The 17806-nt window shown below is 42.3% G+C and overlaps 1 pseudogene; it reads right to left on the bottom strand.

Moving 5' to 3' along the window:
- Positions 1-10591: 10591 nt before the first annotated feature.
- Positions 10592-12406, bottom strand: LOC146861628 (uncharacterized; annotated as a pseudogene).
- Between the last annotated feature and the right edge of the window lie 5400 nt (positions 12407-17806).

Genomic DNA, 17806 nt, shown 5'->3' with positions numbered 1-17806 from the left:
CCACCCCCATTGGTAAGTAAATTGTTAGTATCCTGTGTTTTTTGTGAGGGCCTGTATGGGGAAAGACTGCTTCAAGCAGATTTTTTGTTTGTGCAATCCAAAATGGAATTTCTTCACTTTTGATGGGATTTGTTTTTTCATTACTGCATTCAATGTTTCAGGGCTAATGTCTGGTGTAGCTAATTGTGGTGCTGCAGCTTGAACAGTCCATGCAGGAGCAAGTGTTAATGTTTGTATCACTAATTGTGTAAGACTTCTGTATATTGTTACTAGATTATTATATAATCCCAGCAGCTGTCCTGCGGTCAAAGGATCAACACAAGAATGCGGTGTGTAACCGGCTAACACTGGCAATGTCGCCCCCTCATTGCTGAGTGGGCTCAGTCTCACATCTTATATACTATGGGGGAGGGTGCCTTTAAACCAATTAGTATGTTCTGGGTAGGTTAGAGGGATTTATATCTCCTCATGTGGAGTATATTACTCTGGTATTTTGTCTTCTTCTAATTCGTGAAATACCTGTGTAGCGTCATCTGCTGCAGGGAAATGCACCCAGGAGTAAAACACCTCTGCTTTAAGTGCCTCGTGTGCCTCTACCATGAAGTTAACATCCCCACCTTCTTGTGTGAGGCCATGTTGAAGTTGTTTTTGAGGGACTGCATGTTTGCAGTTCTCTAAAATATCCCTTGCCATGGTGTGTAAGAAATGAGTTTGACTAACACAGCAGGAACAATTCCTTTCAAGCTTGAATTTAAGCACAGCCAATACATAGGGTATACCTACTTAGCTGAGGAGGATATTCCCCACCACCATAGATGTCTACAGATTAAAATATGTGTAGAGATCTCTGAGGAAGCGCAATTGAACTACTCAGTTGATCCATACAAAATAAGAAACCAACCAACATTGCTGGTGCAATGTTGTGTAATTTCCACCCGATCAATAGGAACTGCACCTTTGGGGATGACATAAACTTAGGATGATGCCAGACTGATTCTTGCACCCCCGCAGGATATGTTGTCCCTTTGACTAGCTAGCTCATAGTTCCATTGTTAGCTCCTCTAAACCTAGACAGGGAGCGAACAGTTATGGCAACTACTGAAAATAACAGCCTTGTTCCCTTAGGAATCATGGTGACAGAACTAGAACTTTTTTTGCTCACTCGATCATGCTCTCTTTCGTGCAGAGAAATATACAAAGAATACTCAAAGGGACATTTTCAATAGGCCTGGGCTAAAATTCCGTTCCGCTCGCGGAAATTGCAATAATTTGACATTTTCGCGTTCCGCAGAGAGCGCGAAAATGTCAAAATTTCCGCAATCCGCATTTTACCGGAAATATTTTGCTTACTCGCGCTGTAAAATAATACATTCTCGCGTGAGCGCGATCGCCTTACCTGAATCCCCGCGTTCGCCGACAAGTTTTCCCGATCCGGTCGCGTTCTCCACGAGATGTTGGATTGTTGGTAGCCATTTGCGCTGTCTCGCGACAGTTCGCGCCCGCAGTAACGTCATTCATCGTGTGATCACGTCTTTCTTCTCGCGATCATGCACCGCGAGACAAGTGAAAACAAGATGGCCACACCCGCGAGCAACCGCATGGGTAAGTTGGCGAGCCGCGACCACGCAGAAAATACCGCGAACGGGCGGGAAAAAAACTTCTGCATCTTCGCGATATTTCCGCGTGTTTGCGGAGATTTTTAACATTTTCGCGATAATTTGCGAAAGTGAACTTCGCAAATTCCACCCACCCCTAACTTTCAATACTTATTAAAAGTGATTGTCGGTTAGAAGATATGTGATACAATGATTATAGATAGAACCAGATAAAATGCATAATGAGTGTCAAAACAGTGAATAAAAAGAAGTTACACCATCCTATTGAGACCACATATATATACATAAATATACAGTACTTATAACAATCTAGAGTACTCCTACGATGCAAACCCTAACCTACGTGTCTAGGGTGTGAATGCATGGTTTGCCAAGAAACCCCCTTGTGGATGATCTAAATATAATTTTTTTTTTTTTTATGTATCATACTTCAACCTAGCTAAAACTTTCTTATTTAATAAGCTGGGCTGTACACAGGTGAGCTACTCGGAGGTAGCTGGAGAGCTACAGTAGGTGACGAGCTACTGGTTGGATACCCCTAACCCCTTTACATGGTGGGCAGGAGTGTAGGACACCGTCTTGGTCACAAACTGGACACTGCTCACAGAGATGTCAGTCAGCTTCTAGGCAAAAACTTCAGCATGCAGGGGCTCATCGATGTCGGTCGATGTCGGTAGAAGCATCTCCTCTGATTGTATTTGGAAACAACAGGATATATATAGAAAAGAGCATCCTTGCCTCGGGCCGAGAGTGTGATCAGGCCGCAATTGTTTGTATTCCACAGATAGAGGTGGCTCCATATGGACGTAATAACAAAGACACTTATATCGCACCCATGAGGGCCATGCACATAATGCCAAGGCAGTGTGATAATGTTCTCACAAAGTTCTTTGTGTGGCAAGATCTGTGTTTCTCAGAAACAAACCCAAGTGTCACAAATGCAAATGTGTGGCAAAAATCAATGTGACAAAGGGAAGGCACCTTTAGGAAAGAACCGTGCACATGTAATCAGACACTATTTTCTATCCGGTCTCACTCAGGCACATGCACCACTTTCATCATTAACCCCATCCAATCTTCACTCTATTGCTGTATGTCTGTTTTAGTGTGTCGTGGGTTTAATTCCCTCTGCTTGTCTTTATTGATATATTGAGGCCAGCTACACTGTAAATCACACCCCGTGGCTTTCCAGATCATTAGAGGTAAATGCTATAATTTTGCTTTCAATTACTATAATTATCCGTAGTCTAGACAAAAACAAGTGCAGGGGCATTGAAGTGAACGTGGACCAGAGCTCTTACAACTGATCTAATGGAAAGGCCCGGTGGTGGTACATGCTGCGACCATTCATCTTGCAGAATAGGGGTTTGGAGAGTGCAACGCGCTTTGTAATGTGCATTTTTGCAAGATAATTACTCTGCAGCATTTACGTTTATGGTTGTATCAGAGTGTAATAATGATCATAGCAACGGTTTCTTGAATTCGCGAAACCCAAATTATTTCTCATGGAACCAGACCATTAGTAAACCGCGTGTGACTCCTCACAGATTCAGCCAAACACGACCGCCATTCATAACACTTTATACTGGTGCATGCTGGGAAGGAATTGTCAGATAATCATATTCTGCCTTTGATTCTTAAATCTTTTGAAAAGTAAAAAACCGATACTGATATGTGCGAACAAGCCCAGAATTATATGATTTCAACATTAAAGATTCCAAGTGAAAATATATTAGTTTTAGGATAAGAAATTGGAGGACCGCAATGGCCCTCAAAAAGATTTCTTGGCACTAGAATATTCTACGTGGGGAAAGGAACGAATTGTAATTCCTTACATAACAGAATGAGTGATGCAAAGTGCTGCTGCTGCCTTGCCGCCTGGACTGAAATCTTGCACTTTTCCACATGCTTCTAAAGTAGGATCTAAATAATGTAGAGGTGAAACCTATGGTGGTACATTACTTAAAATATAGATTTTTAACTAAATATAGTGACGGTAAGTATATATGAATAAGCATGTGCTTATTATATGTATATGTACTTGCCAATGTATGTATCTTCAAGGTACACATATAGGAATTAAACAGTAGGACATTTATATTTGCCTACACATAAACTGATCTTCACGATATTTTGGCGTCATATTCAGGGCTTTAAGTGGGCCGGGTCCTGATGTTGCTCAGCACCGGCAGGTCTAAAAGACAGGTGCTGAGACAGGCAGGTCTGGTGGCACCCTGTGCGACAATGTCTGTTGGCGCCCCCCCCAATGACCACCTCTGCCATGGATTCTCTCACTACCACCCTTTAACAGTGCCTCTCAAGTCTCCATAACCACTGCCTCTCAGATTAATTTAGTTTTATACCACCACTCATACCAGTGTAAAGTGTCAGAGCACATTACACCACACACATTGCACAGAGACAATCATATGTGTATGAATCAATGTATAGGAAATTTTACATCAGACAGGACTACAAGGTGTAGTGTAGGAGTGACATGTCATCGATACTGGTAGGCAAAATAGTTTGAATCCTTATTCTGGAAAAGCACAAATTCAGAATTTAAAACGTAAAATCATTGTTAGGGGTTTTCTTTCATAATAAGAATTGTTTTTTACTCAAATGAACCCTTTTTTACAAGATTGGGATGATCAAAGACTGGGCAAAATAAATATAGCTCTAACATATACCTTGCAGTTTCCATGCAGCTCTAGGATGACAGTTCGTAGCTCAATGTTCTAAGGATTTTGACTTATAAACAGCAAGTAACAAAAGGAGCTCTCTTACAGAAGCAGTAACCCACTGACCTATTTACATGACATGCACTTTGTTATCTGCATGGTACACGTTGTTAGCAGCAGGCATTTTAACCCACTGCACTACCTTTGGATGAGTCACAACTTCCACTAGACAAACCCCCCCCCCCCCCCCCCCCCCCCCGCCCATGTCTGAAAATTGCTGGAGGCCTTGAACGCGGCAGCAGGTGCTTTTAAAATAATAATATACATTTTTAAAAATGACGCCCCCACCCCAAGTCAGCGCCCTGTGCGGTCGCACTGATCCCACCGCTCTAAAGCCGGCCCTGGAGACAGGTCTCTATCAGGCTCTCCATTTTTGCCCTCACCTTCTGGGTGAAAAATACATCCTAACCCTGCAGCAGTACCACACTTCACTGCCTGTGATGTAACTTAAAAGAGACTCGTTATAGTATTTTCACAGGCCATCATTTCAGAACGGAAGCATTTTCAATATCAAATACGAGGAAGACATAGTTGTTGCCTATTTATCTAATGCAACTAACAACTATTGACAAAACCAATAGTTCTGGCTTGTTGTAGGTGTAACGTTACGTGTTGTATTATATATCTGAATGCAATGACAGAAGGAGCAAAATACCAGAGGTACGCCACACTATGCTAAGCACAGATTTTGAGTTTATGTGTTTTTAAGCCACTCCTTTTATTACATTGACCACGCCCATTTGAGAGCCCCCCCAGATTTTCCATCCCACTTAAAGCCCTGCTCATATTCTAGCTCTAATGTTTTTGTGCCTACTATTCAGACATAAGACCATACTATGTAGCATTTATTTATGCATACCAGATTTTGATGATAGAAAGGTGTGTGAGTATCTATGCATTGCAAAAAGTGATTTCAAAACATTTCTCTGTAGATACACCAAACAACAGCAGCCGCGGTCGGTAGTGGGAGTAACTGCAGGGCGGTGACGTGGGGAGGGGGAGGGGCAGGGTGGGGGGTAGTAAACTATGGATTACGGAGGTTTACAGGTAAATTAACAAATACATTAATAAAACGAATTTCGTTGCGTGCACAGCATCACATTTGGGGATGCAGTGCACGCAACGAAATTCGTTTTATTAATTTATATGTTAACTTACTTGTAAACCACCGTAGTCCATAGTTTACTACCCCCCACCCTGCCCCTCCCCCTCCCCATGTCACCGCCCTGCAGTTACTCCTACTACCGACTGCGGCTGAACAACAGGGAGATGCAAAGGAAGAGGAATGTTTTCCGATTGGCATAGGATGAGGAGAAACAACAATTTCGACATATTAGAGCCTCTGGTCTTCTTAGACTGTCACATAATGTTATCATAGTGATAAATCAAATTAATTACGGGCCTCATTTAAAGATTGTAGGTAAATGGCAATCCTCAAATTAACCAGTGGCGGCTCCTCCGCTGAGGTGGAGGAGCGTCGCCCCACTGCTATTAGCAGTGAAAATGAAAAAAAATAAAATGATAATAACTGGACGTTTTAATCATTTTATTTGTTCCTGCGTCTTTGGAGGGCGGGGCTGCTCTGCTCTCACAGCAGGGGAGGGAGTGGTGGCAATGTTTGACCAACCCTCTCGCCAAACAGTCATGCGCACTTTGTGTGTTCTCCATGCAGGCCGCATTACAGCCTGCATGGAGAAAATGCCCAGACCCCCATTCCCAAATGTAGCACCGAACTACGGTGCTCAGACCAATCACAATGCTGCAATGCAATGTCAGGGAAGCCTGGCTGCTTCCTCTTCCAGCTGGAGTGGTGGGACGAGGACGACGAGGGATGACGCGTAGAGATGAAAAGAGGTACGTTTTCTTTTTTTATCTTTAACCCCGTCCGCCTCGCCACCTCGATCCGTGCCAGCCGTGACTGAAATTAACCCCTTCGACGCCGATGACGGAACGGTTCCGTCATGCACGTCGGTTGGGCTGTGCTTATGACGGAACCGTTCCGTCATGGCCCCGCCCGCGCTCAGAACCTTCAGCGTGGCGCGGAAATCCGCGCCGCGCTGAAGGGGTTAATGGGGGACAATCTAATTAGGGAATTGAATACTCTGGCTGTATTTCTTCAACAATACTATCCTCATGGTGTGAATGCTGCTGTTTTCTCACACTGTGGCACTCTCGCCAGGTTCTTCCTGTCTGGCCAAAAGGAAGAGATCTAAGAACAGCAGCCTGGAAGATCAGCTTTGATTACGGGTTCTCCCTCAGAGCTGCTCATAGGACTGGAAACGTCGACATTTCTAATGCCCATCCATCACGAGGAGTTAGTGCATGCCAGTCCGTCAGTTGATACAAATGGACATAAGGTCCTTTCCAGACTTCTCACTCGTGCAACTTTGAAAACTGTTCTCTGCCAACACTGGTGATAACAAGCTTTGCATATTTGTTTGCAGGTTAGCGCTTTGCCCATACAAAGGAAGGACCAGAAAAACTCTTTTTGTGAAAAACTCTTATGCCAGTCCCTTCTCTATATCACTGCTTGGTGAAAGCCATCATTTAGTGATTTCAACTTTTACCACCAGTCGAGGAAACTTTGACACCAACGAACAGTATTATGTGTGCTGGATTATTTTGTTATGCTGAGAGCTATTTGCATATCAGAAAGGCCATAATCCGATGTAAAATCTGAAATGATGTCATCTTGCCCGTGCTTGGCAGTGTTTGGTTTGTGCAGGAGACTTTGACACAGAATAAGAGGAGTGGGGCAGAAAATTGTGAAAGCAGAGAAAAGAAAAATATAGGAAAACAGTGGAAAAGAGGAAGGGAGGGACAACATTTTGTCAAAGAGGGATGACATACAGTCTAAGGAGGAGTCCGCCTATTGTTTGGATTAAACATTAGTTATTGGGCGCATGTAATAAATTAAGAGAGAGGAATGATACCTCTGACACCAAGAGGACTACTTCTGAATGTATCACTGAGATGGAGAAGTGTGCATATTTAAAAAGTAGTTAGGGGAATGTATATGATGTATATGTTGTATATATGATTATGTATATATGGATTGTTTTGTAATGTGCTTTTTGAATATTTGTGATTAATTTGTCTAGTTTTGTGTACGATTCATTTTAATGCTCACCGATAGATATCTGCACCTGATAAATAATTGCTGATTTTGTTATAAGAAATAGTGTATTGCCAAGGTGATTTATAGTCCCTTGTGCACAAATAAATGAGAGATTGATCCCTCTATACCAATTGTTTATATATTATATAGAGAGGGATGAAGGGGCAGCAGACATTGGGTGTGGAAGAAAGAGACATGAGGTAGAATAAAAAAAACATCCGTGGCACGGCACCCAAGGCAATTGCAGGGCCATGCATTTGCTCTGTTTTTCATGAAATTAGCATTGGATGTGATTTTGAGCACGAAGGAGGGGAGGGCTGTCATTTTAGAAAGTGTGCCCGCAGTGTAGCGTATGCAGTTCCTCTGTGTCTCCACACTGCTCATCAGAAACGTGCTTGGAGTTTTCACCTGTGAAACAACATAGGACCTAGTCTGTAAATCTCCATCGTTCGATGGAATGGTAGAGTTATTTGATTTTTACAGGTGTGGCATTTTCTTGTCAGCTCACAGTTTCCAGAAAGGTTTCGTATTACATGACCTTTCCCAAACGTTAAAACTACAATTAAACATAATTGAGAGAAATATCTTAGCACATAAAATTACCATGTAGGTGCTCAGAAAACACGAAGCCAATTATGATTTATTTCTTGTAATTACTTTTGCATCGGTCATACTCCCCGTCTAATGTTTCTCTCTTAATATGATCTGCATTTCTTCACACAGAAATATCTGATTTTTCTGTCGTTTATTAATGTTGTTAAATCCTAAAGTGACTTGCTCAATGTAATTCCTTGCACAATATATCAAGTGATTATGCCAGAAAGCATTGGTTGAGATCTAATCTCTCTCTAAGCCATAGACGTTAACATTTAGAGTCCTGCTGAAAAGCTTGAACAGACACGTCATACCTGTGTATCTTGACTGAAACTTTGCATTGTGATCTCAAGAGATCAACATTTTGGGGCACATTTATCAAGAAATTATGCAACACACCTTGCTGCGCTGCATGATAGGGAAAGGGCAGATAGGTGCCACCTTTAAGATCATATGGTGCATTCCTGTCTGTTCCTTGAACGGCCTGGCACCGATGCAGGCACCCTTGAACCATGGTGCAAGGGTAACTGCATTGTAAGAAGAGTTGTCTTTGTGTAGGAAGGGACACCTTTCCCCCAGACTGCAGCACACATAGAAAGAGGAAAACCCAAGGAAAAATAAAGCTATTTCTCTTCTTTATGTCTCACCTGGGGAAGTATAGTATTTTGGCACATTCTCAGGTCTACCAGTAATGGTAAATCTGGGAATGGGGCAATATCCATGGGTGGATGCATGGGAACAGCCACACTCCACCCACGGGACACCTCCCTGGGCAGAGTAATGTAAAGCAGCAATTTGATCTGCGTTGTGTTACTCTAGATTTAACAGACACCAGACTCACGGGGGATGGCAGTGGCAGTCCAGCCACCGACGCACCGGTGGCCTGACTGCCCTATCACAAATGGGGCGGTCAGACTACTTTTGAACTACCACAGCTGCCTGGGAACCGTGGTTCCCTGGCAGTGGTGCAGTGGTCAGAGCCTCAGCAATTTGCTGGCCGTGCCACTGCAGCACCGCCATGCATATTACAAGTTTCAGGACTGTCAGAGGTGTCATGGAGGTCAATCCTCCATAAAAAGGCTAGTGGTCCACACCCGCACTGCCAAACTCGTAATCAGGCCCTTAGTAGTTGGATTGCCCTTGCGCCCCATGGGAGGTGAAAGGGCAATGCAACTGCATCATAAATATGCCCCAGGGTACTTACAGTGGGTAATGTTTTTCGAAGAAAAAATATTTAGATTTAAAAAATTCACATAAGCTCTGACACAAAATTATTATGTGCATTGTGAATAAAATTGTGAAGCCATCAATAAACTATAACAGCTACAATACATTACAACCATCATGGAACACATGCTACCTTGTTATTGGCTAGTTGGAAATAACATATGCAGTGATAGAGACTATCTTGTGCTTAAAATTCACCTTCCCTTGACATGGTCTTTTTTAGTTCTTGCAAATTAAAGTACACACAATTCAGCTTACATAAGCATAAGGGGAGACATTCTAACATGTTAGGATTTTTGTAGATCTGATTAGTGATGGGAAAGTTAGAGATGCATCTAAAAAGGGATTTTTCTCATTTAAGCTGCCATATGTTTACTCTCTGCTACGCCTACCCCAAAAGCTGCTATATTGAATGTCAATACATTTTGCCTGACACTAAATTGGTGTTCGGACAAATTATCAAAAAAAAAATATTGTGATAGAAAAATATTGTGTCAAGAGCATCAGGATGTCAAGACTATTGTCAACAGGAATATCGAAAGTAGAAATATCAGTTTAAGTGTTGTTTATAATATTGTTGTAAAGGAATATTGATGTAGAAAATATCTTTGTATGTAATATTGTTTGTAAGTTTTAATTAGTATGTAATTTGTTGTAGTGTGTTTGATTCTATATGTTTATTAATCAATCAAATATCTTTATACGGTCAATATTTACCATAAAAGCACATGTAAAAACAATAAGTGGAAATTCATACATATCAATTTGGAGTATAAGGTGCAAAAGGTAACTATATACAGTCAAAACGTGCTCTAAGCATATTCCTGACAACAAAAACTTCAAACGGTTCAGCTATGTAAACAGGAATTAAACAAAGCTATCATGAACATCTTAAAACTGTAAATACGAATGTGTTTGGTTGTACCATAATTGTCGTATCTTGGTTAAAATAATTAAATTACCATAAAAACAGTATAAAAATATTAAATCTAAAAAACTTCTCATAATTACCTTCTAAAACGTAATACATTAAGCAGTATAATTAGGCTTTCCTGTTTTCAGTTTCTATTTTTGGTAAATTCTGGTGGTGTTTTTTCAGTGTTTTCCAGTGATTTCAATACCTCAAATAACCAGTGCTTTTCAGTGGTTACTAATTTTCGCGCCATAAAAAACAACTGAAACGGTGTTTTACCAGTGTTTATGGGACGCTTTGCTTTTATTATTGTTTGCTTTCTTAATTGGTGCATGGAATATAGACAGTCTATGTACAGTGTATATGAGGTTAAAATACATTTTTACAAGTCGAATTTATTGTATTACACCATACAATATTTTTTCAGTGAATCTTTGGTCATTCGCGCTCTCTCTTTCCTACCCATGTACACTTTTATTTGGGAAAAGACCCTCTCGACATTGGCACTTGAGACTGGCAACGCCAAAACAGACAGTACACAATTTGCCAACTCTGGCCACTGACGTAGCTTTCCATGCCAATACTTGTGCACCTCAAGGTTGACATTGTCTGGGCCAGGTTTTGAAATATATGAGTTGAACTGGGTGCATATGCCCTCAGAGGTGTTAAAGCGATCAAAAATGAAGCTGTACTTCGCAAAGTCTGGAGAAACTTTCCCTTTACGGAAGGGATCTAACACTTGCGCAGAGTACCAAAGTGAGGCTTCATTGGCTTCAAACGCCATGGTTGGTGAAGGGACATTTCTATGCATCATAGCTAGCCATTTCTCATGCATTGTGAAATAAAATTTCCTGAATTGGTCCTCAACACTTCTCTGCTTATCAAGTGGCAAGCATTCTAACAGGGAACATGTTGCAGTGCCAAAGTCACTAAAAGTGTCGCCTAGCCTACTCTCGAGGAGATGTTTGACATCTACACCAATTATGCTGAACACTTGGTAGACCAGGGTGTTTTCTGACTCTAGTTTTTTGATTATGTCCACTACAGCAGACATGTTTTCCTGTAGAAATCGAAGAATGCAGTACAATGTACTTTTTTTTACATCACTATCAATATGCACCCGAAGATCCTCACATTTCTTGCCTTTTGCATCATCACTAAGCAAAAAATCAGTAAACGGTCGCCACATAGATAATATTGCATTCACGGCCTCTAGGACTGAGAACCACCGACTAAATGACACAGTAGGGATTACTTTTTCTTTGCTGCCACACAAAACACAAAATGAGAAATATTTGCGTTTTAGTTCCCGTGCATACCAAAACAGTGCACCTGAATGGACTACAAAATCAATAGCATTCTTCATTAGCTCAGAAGATTGTAGAGCTGCTTTCAGCATACCATCTAGCAAGTGGCATGGATCACTTACAGGGAAACACTTCAGCTCAGGTATTGCTTTTGACAGGTCATCACATAACTTTTTCATATACGTAGCTGAATCGCTGCAAATACAAACAATATCACTCCAATCTTTGTTAAACTTGGTAAGAACTCTCTGCAGCAGCATTCCAAGTGACACTGCATTGCATGTTTCCAGTACATCTAGATCTGCCATTATGGTACGTCTGTACCATCCATTTTTTGCATCACAAAATGTGATTAGCACTGCCACTGCTGGGTCGCCACGCATCTCTGGGGTTTCATCAAGGGTAACAGAGATCTTTACATCACCTTGGAGTAACTCTGAAATATGTTCAATATCTGCAAGGAACACCTCTGGTAGGTATTTGTCATACATTTGTGTTGCTCTTGGTAATGTTTTGCATGCTGGTGCACGCTTGCGGAACAGATTCCCAATGGGTCCATCGGCTTGGTGTAAGCTGGTTCCAGATTGCACTAGGGCACGTACAAATTCATGTGCCACATCCATTTCTTCCTCACGTTTTCTTTTGAAGCGTGTCATTGTCTCAGCAAGAGACATCTGGCATAGGCTGTCGCTATTAGGTGGCTCTTTCAATTTCAAGTGGGTCTTGGTGACAAGATGTTCAGCAATTCGGCTTGCAGTCTTCCCAATTACTATTGGGACAGTCACTCTGCAAAACCTGCAAATTAACATCTTTTGCCCACGCACTTCTTCAACCATGAAATCTTTGTTTTCCAGCACATAATCTTCTGCCGTCTTTATTCTGCGGGGCATGTTGTTCTGCGCAAACTAGCTCATAAAAGAAACACTTAGAAACCGATTGTGTACTGTTGAAAAAATAATGATGCCACTAAACAGGCTGCCAACCAATTGGTGAAATTGACGAACACATATTTGAGGCATAGCATAAGAATCCATTTTATCTTTAAAGCCTGATGACACCAAACAAAAAGTCTACCCAGCCACCCTAATGAGACTCTCAGTCCAATCTCACATGAAAAATGCGTTTCAACGATGGGCACAGTGTACCTTAGATTCCTCGCTCTGGGACTCTCTCCCTTGTCCTCTTGGCCTTGAATTGACTAAGGATTGGAAAGTCTTCAAAATGTGTTTGTTCCAATAGCTGACCTTGAAGCAAAACCTTCAGCCATCAGGGCTCTAACAGGAACATTCACGAAAACTGGCAAATTGCAGTTTCTAAGTGCTTTTGATTTAAAACATTAAAAATCTGTATCCTTGGTACCCTAAATGCTTTTTAACCATCATACTTTTAAAAACAATTCGGTTCTGGATGTATGCAAATTAGCTAACCTCCAGCTTGCCTAAAAGTGATTAATACTTGGTGGTCGAAAGCCCTTAGGCCAATTTCACGCTTTAAAAAAGTCCAAATAAATGCGATGTATATACAGATGCAGGTCAGGTAACCTATTGTCAGGAGAATGTTCAGCTTAATGAAAGGGGAATGTTGAATCCATGTGTACAGTATGAAACATTCATATACAGTTCAACAGTAATAAGGACCAGCGGTGTAAATATACTTACATAGCTCCCAGATGCGCAACTACAGTCAAATTTCGGGGGGGGGGGGATTCTTCCAGCAATCGGCAGATTGGAGATGCAGGGTCTCTAAGAAGGGGTGAAAAACAAGAAAGCCTCGTTAAGTAAAATGGTCTTTTACAGACCTGTGAAGTACTCAGGTGCGGCTGCAGTAAGAATGTCCCTTCTTACTTGGTTTTTAAATATATATATTCTTATGGGAATGTCTATATACTGGAATTACGTAATTGTGAATATGCTTGGGACAACTGCAGTCAGATCAGTGTTGCATTGTGCGATCCTGCCTACCATCTCATGCTACTGTGGCCATCCCCATAATAACATTGGCCAATTGACTATCTACAATAAAAAAAAAATCCCATCCATTTTATGGCAGCGTTCTTGGTTACGATCTGGAGTGAATACTGGGAAACCTTAAGGACAAGACACTTCTAGTTTTCATCACTGATCACCAAGTTAACTGCTCTATTAACATCATTGCAAGTTTTAACTGTGCAAAACTGACTCTGTCCGGTGGCACTAAGCTCCCCACTGTAAAAAGGGGTGAAACACAAGACAGCCTCGTTAACTAAAATGGTCTTTTACAGAACTGTGAAGTACTCAGGTGCGGCTGTAGTAAGACAGACGCCAGAACACAATAGCTCCTCTCCCCCCCATGTGAGCCAGGCAGGGGGCCTGGTGTTGCTCTGGCCCTTTGGCCATTCACACCTCGGCTCCCCATTCTCTTGTCTGTCTCCGCGCCCTGCACTCTGTGTTGCACTAAACAATGTCAGGAGAGGTTGTACCGCAACTGGTGCTCATGTAAAGCACTCTGATACCTCCGGGTTTTTGTGTGCGCTATATAAAACCCTCCCCCCTGAAAAATTAGGCCCAGGAATGCCTGCAAAGATTTTACACTTCCTGCCCAGAAACTTATGAATTCTATTTTTAAACGTACGACAAATGTTCTCAACAAGACTTCACCAAATTTAGAAAAGCACACTGAAGACAGAGGCCTCTGTGTACAACGTTCGATGACATACTGTTCAGGCAGTTTTATATCATGCTATCCAAACAATTAACATACACATTTCGTAAACACCCATCCAGAATAGGCGCTTCTTCCCTATAACTTTTGAACGCTTTCATCAATTGGTTGAAAACCTTTTGTGGTCAAGCAAAAGTGGATTACATTTTATGGCAAAGTAACGTGCATGTTCGTCGAATTAAGAAAAAAGGTTTTTTAGCAAAACCCAAAATACTTTTCCTACGGATTAAATGTTCTAACCTTTACTACAGAAAAGATGCAACCACTATGTAATGAATTTACATGGAGATTTTATTGATAAACAGGCACGCACACAAAAAACATACTATTTAGAGGCTTTACTGGCGCCTCTGTAGTTATGGTTAAATCTAACTTTGCACAGGAGAAGCATTTTGGTTTTGCTACTAACTGTCAGTCAGCTTTTTTGTTTTGCACTTTTCCTTAATAAAAAAACAGCACTCCAAAAACAAGTTACTCTTCAATCTACAAAATCAGCATATTTATTTACATGTGCACAATAACTAGTGTGTGCAGAATACAAGTTAAACTTCTTCATCAAACACAACGCCTAATAAATATACATTGTCAACTTTGTAAGAAAGAAAGAGATGTAGAGCAGGGTCTTGGCGAGAACATCTATGCCATCTCAACAAACGTTTCAGTCTTTGCCCTTCCTCAGGAAATCAGTATGGTAGCAAGTTGTGTTTTATGTCCGTAAATACTAATCTTAAATCATGAGAGCACAGTATATGTTTCTACATGAGAGGTTATCATGCCGTAGATTCATGACTGATAAGAAGAATCTGCCGTAACGAGACAAAACAAAAAGTGTCATGTTTCAGTGTGCTGGCCAGATGCTAAGAGAGTCTCTATGGCAACAAAGCTCTTGTTTTTTCAAAATCAATATCATAGTAATAAGCCAATCGAGGTATCCTCTCCACTGTGTTGATCATCCTAGGAAATCAACAATGGCATCATTAGCGGCTAGTGTGCCGGAGGATTGCATGCAGGCAATCAGAATCGTAATAAATGCACCCCAGAATGCGTGATCTGAGGCCCTCGGAGTTGTATAAGGGGATACTTCGGCATCGGCTCGGCGCGTGGTTTGGTATGCTGAAGCAGCGGACCGGCAGCGTGTGGTGAGTGGGGCGGCAGGGCCCTGCTGATCCGATAAAATAAAAATGAAGAAAACGAGGTGGTGCGCCGGAGCATTGCAGTTAGTTAACTCCTTGCCCTCCACACACTACGACAAATAGGCCAACCCTGTCATCCCTCCGCTCTTCAACCCCTGCTCGCAAGGTATGGGGACATGAACACACGCACTTTCCACTGCTGGGCCTTGGAGCACTTGGAGCACTGGCGGTCGTCGCCTCGTCGTCATCTTGTCGTCATGGAGGTCTGAAGTGCGCTGCGGTGTGGTGTGTGGGGCCAGACAAAGTCCGGACAGCATTTTCAATGGGACCAGGCAACCACCCACCAACCTTGCCAACCAATGTGTGTCCCCAAATTTAATGGGGGTGAAACACGTTCCAAACTGCTCTGTTCTCGGGCCTAAATTGGGGCTTTGCATCTAACGCTTTGGCTCCATCAAGTGGCCAAGTGGTGCAACAGCAAGGAAAATCAGTGACACTCGGTTTAAACAGAGTCCGCTGATTTTCACCCGGTAGGGTACTGTCGGGGAGAGTCGGTTTTAACCGTATTCCGGACAGCCTAAGTATAATCTATACAATTGTACAGTCATAGTCTTGATCCGACTTACATCCTATTGTAATCTATACATACGTATACAATCTAAAATCCTAATATGTAGTTAAGATCCATTTAATAAAATTTACTATTTGGAAAGTTAGGTCAAGTATGGCCTGCAAGAATCAAGGTACTATTGGCTCCATTCTTTCTTTCACATCGTCTAATTCTGTTAATTGTTTTCTTCTGGCAATAACATGTGTGATGTACAGTGAGACTCAATAACAGACATTTATACTTTAGTTTACATAGCCATTTTAATGCATCCTGATGCAAGAAGAGTTTTTGAGGGAGAAAAATTGGGCTTAATACACTACTCCTAATATCTCTGGAGAGGTTCCGAAATACCATAAGATGGACTGGGAATCGTTTGGTTCAACCATCACAAGGACATTTGGGCAAGCCAGACGTCCAGGCGGGGTGTTTAGGGCAAGCCACTAATTGATGTTGAAAGGCCTGGCACCATTGGCGTGGATCTCCACTGCATTTTTTGCTTTTGCCTCCTGTGGTTTTGCTGCGTGTTGGACTTTGTTTTGCTGGCCTAGATGCTTTGGACACTTTGCCACTGCTGTTCAGTGTCACAGTGCAAGTGCTCCCTCTGTAAATTAATTGTCATGGATTGGGGTTTCCATGATTGGCTATTTTTTTACTAGTCAGTTCCTAGTACAGTGCACCGTGTGTGCCCAGGACCTGTAAATCAAATGGTGGGCTGGAAGCACTGATTGTGCCACCCACAGAAGCAGCCTGTAAATGGAACTCTGGCCTGCCATTGCAGAGCCTGTGTGCAGTCTGGTACTGCCATGTCGACTTGGCAAGTGCACCCACTTGCCAGGCCCTACCCCTCCCTTCCTTTTTCTTGCCTGTCAGACAGCCCTAAGGTGGCCCAAGGTACGCCTCTGGGCAGGGTGCAGTGCATGTGAAAAGTAGGACATGCCCTGGTGTGTCTGGCATGTTCTGATAGTGAATTACTGCCAATTTCATGTTTCACTATTGCATAGGACAGAATTGGGAGTTTGTTTATAACATCTTATAAACATAACTGGCCCTGGGAACAAGGTAAGAAAATAAAGTTTAGTATGCCTGAACTCAGAATGTTAAAATGCATCTTTCAGTGAGGGTAATTTGTAGGGGTGGGCGGAATTTGCGAAATTAACTTTCGCAAATTATCGCGAAAATGTTTAAAATTATCGCAAACAAGCGGAAATATCGCGAAGATGCGGAAGTTTTTTTCCCGCATGTTCGCGAGATTTTCTGCATGGTTGCGGGTCGCCAACTTACCCATGTGGTTGCTTGCGGGCGCGGCCATCTTGTTTTGAGTTGTCTCGCGGTGCATGATCGCGAGAATAAAGACGTGATCGCGCGACGCATGACGTCACTGCGGGCGCGAACTGTCGCGAGACAGCGCAAATGGCTTAAAACAATCCAACATCTCATGGAGAACGCGACCGGATCAAGAAAACTTGTCGGCGAACGCAGCGATTCAGGTAAGGCGATCGCGCGCACGCGAGAATGTATTATTTTACAGCGCGAGCAAGAAACAAATTATCGCCAAGCTGCGGAAAGCGGAAATTTTGACATTTTCGCGCTCTCCGCGGAACGCAAAAATACAAATTATCGCAATTTCCACGAATGGAACTAAATTTTCACCCAGGCCTAGTAATCTGTACTTTCTGTGTTTGAAAATACCACTTTTAGTAAGCAGGTATTTTCTTGCCTAACCATCCCGTGTGCCTCTACTAGGTTTGTGTATTGCATTTCTGGCTTTTGGATGACAGGGGCTGGAGAGGGGCAGTGGCTCCAGAAGTCTGATGAGTCAGAGCTGGGCTGAATAGACCTGGGCTGCA

The sequence above is a fragment of the Triturus cristatus genome, chromosome 3_1 (genome assembly GCF_964204655.1).
Source record: "Triturus cristatus chromosome 3_1, aTriCri1.1, whole genome shotgun sequence".
Lineage (NCBI taxonomy): Eukaryota > Metazoa > Chordata > Amphibia > Caudata > Salamandridae > Triturus > Triturus cristatus.
Note: the sequence above shows the minus strand (reverse complement) of the source record. Positions and strands in the feature narration are given on the sequence as shown.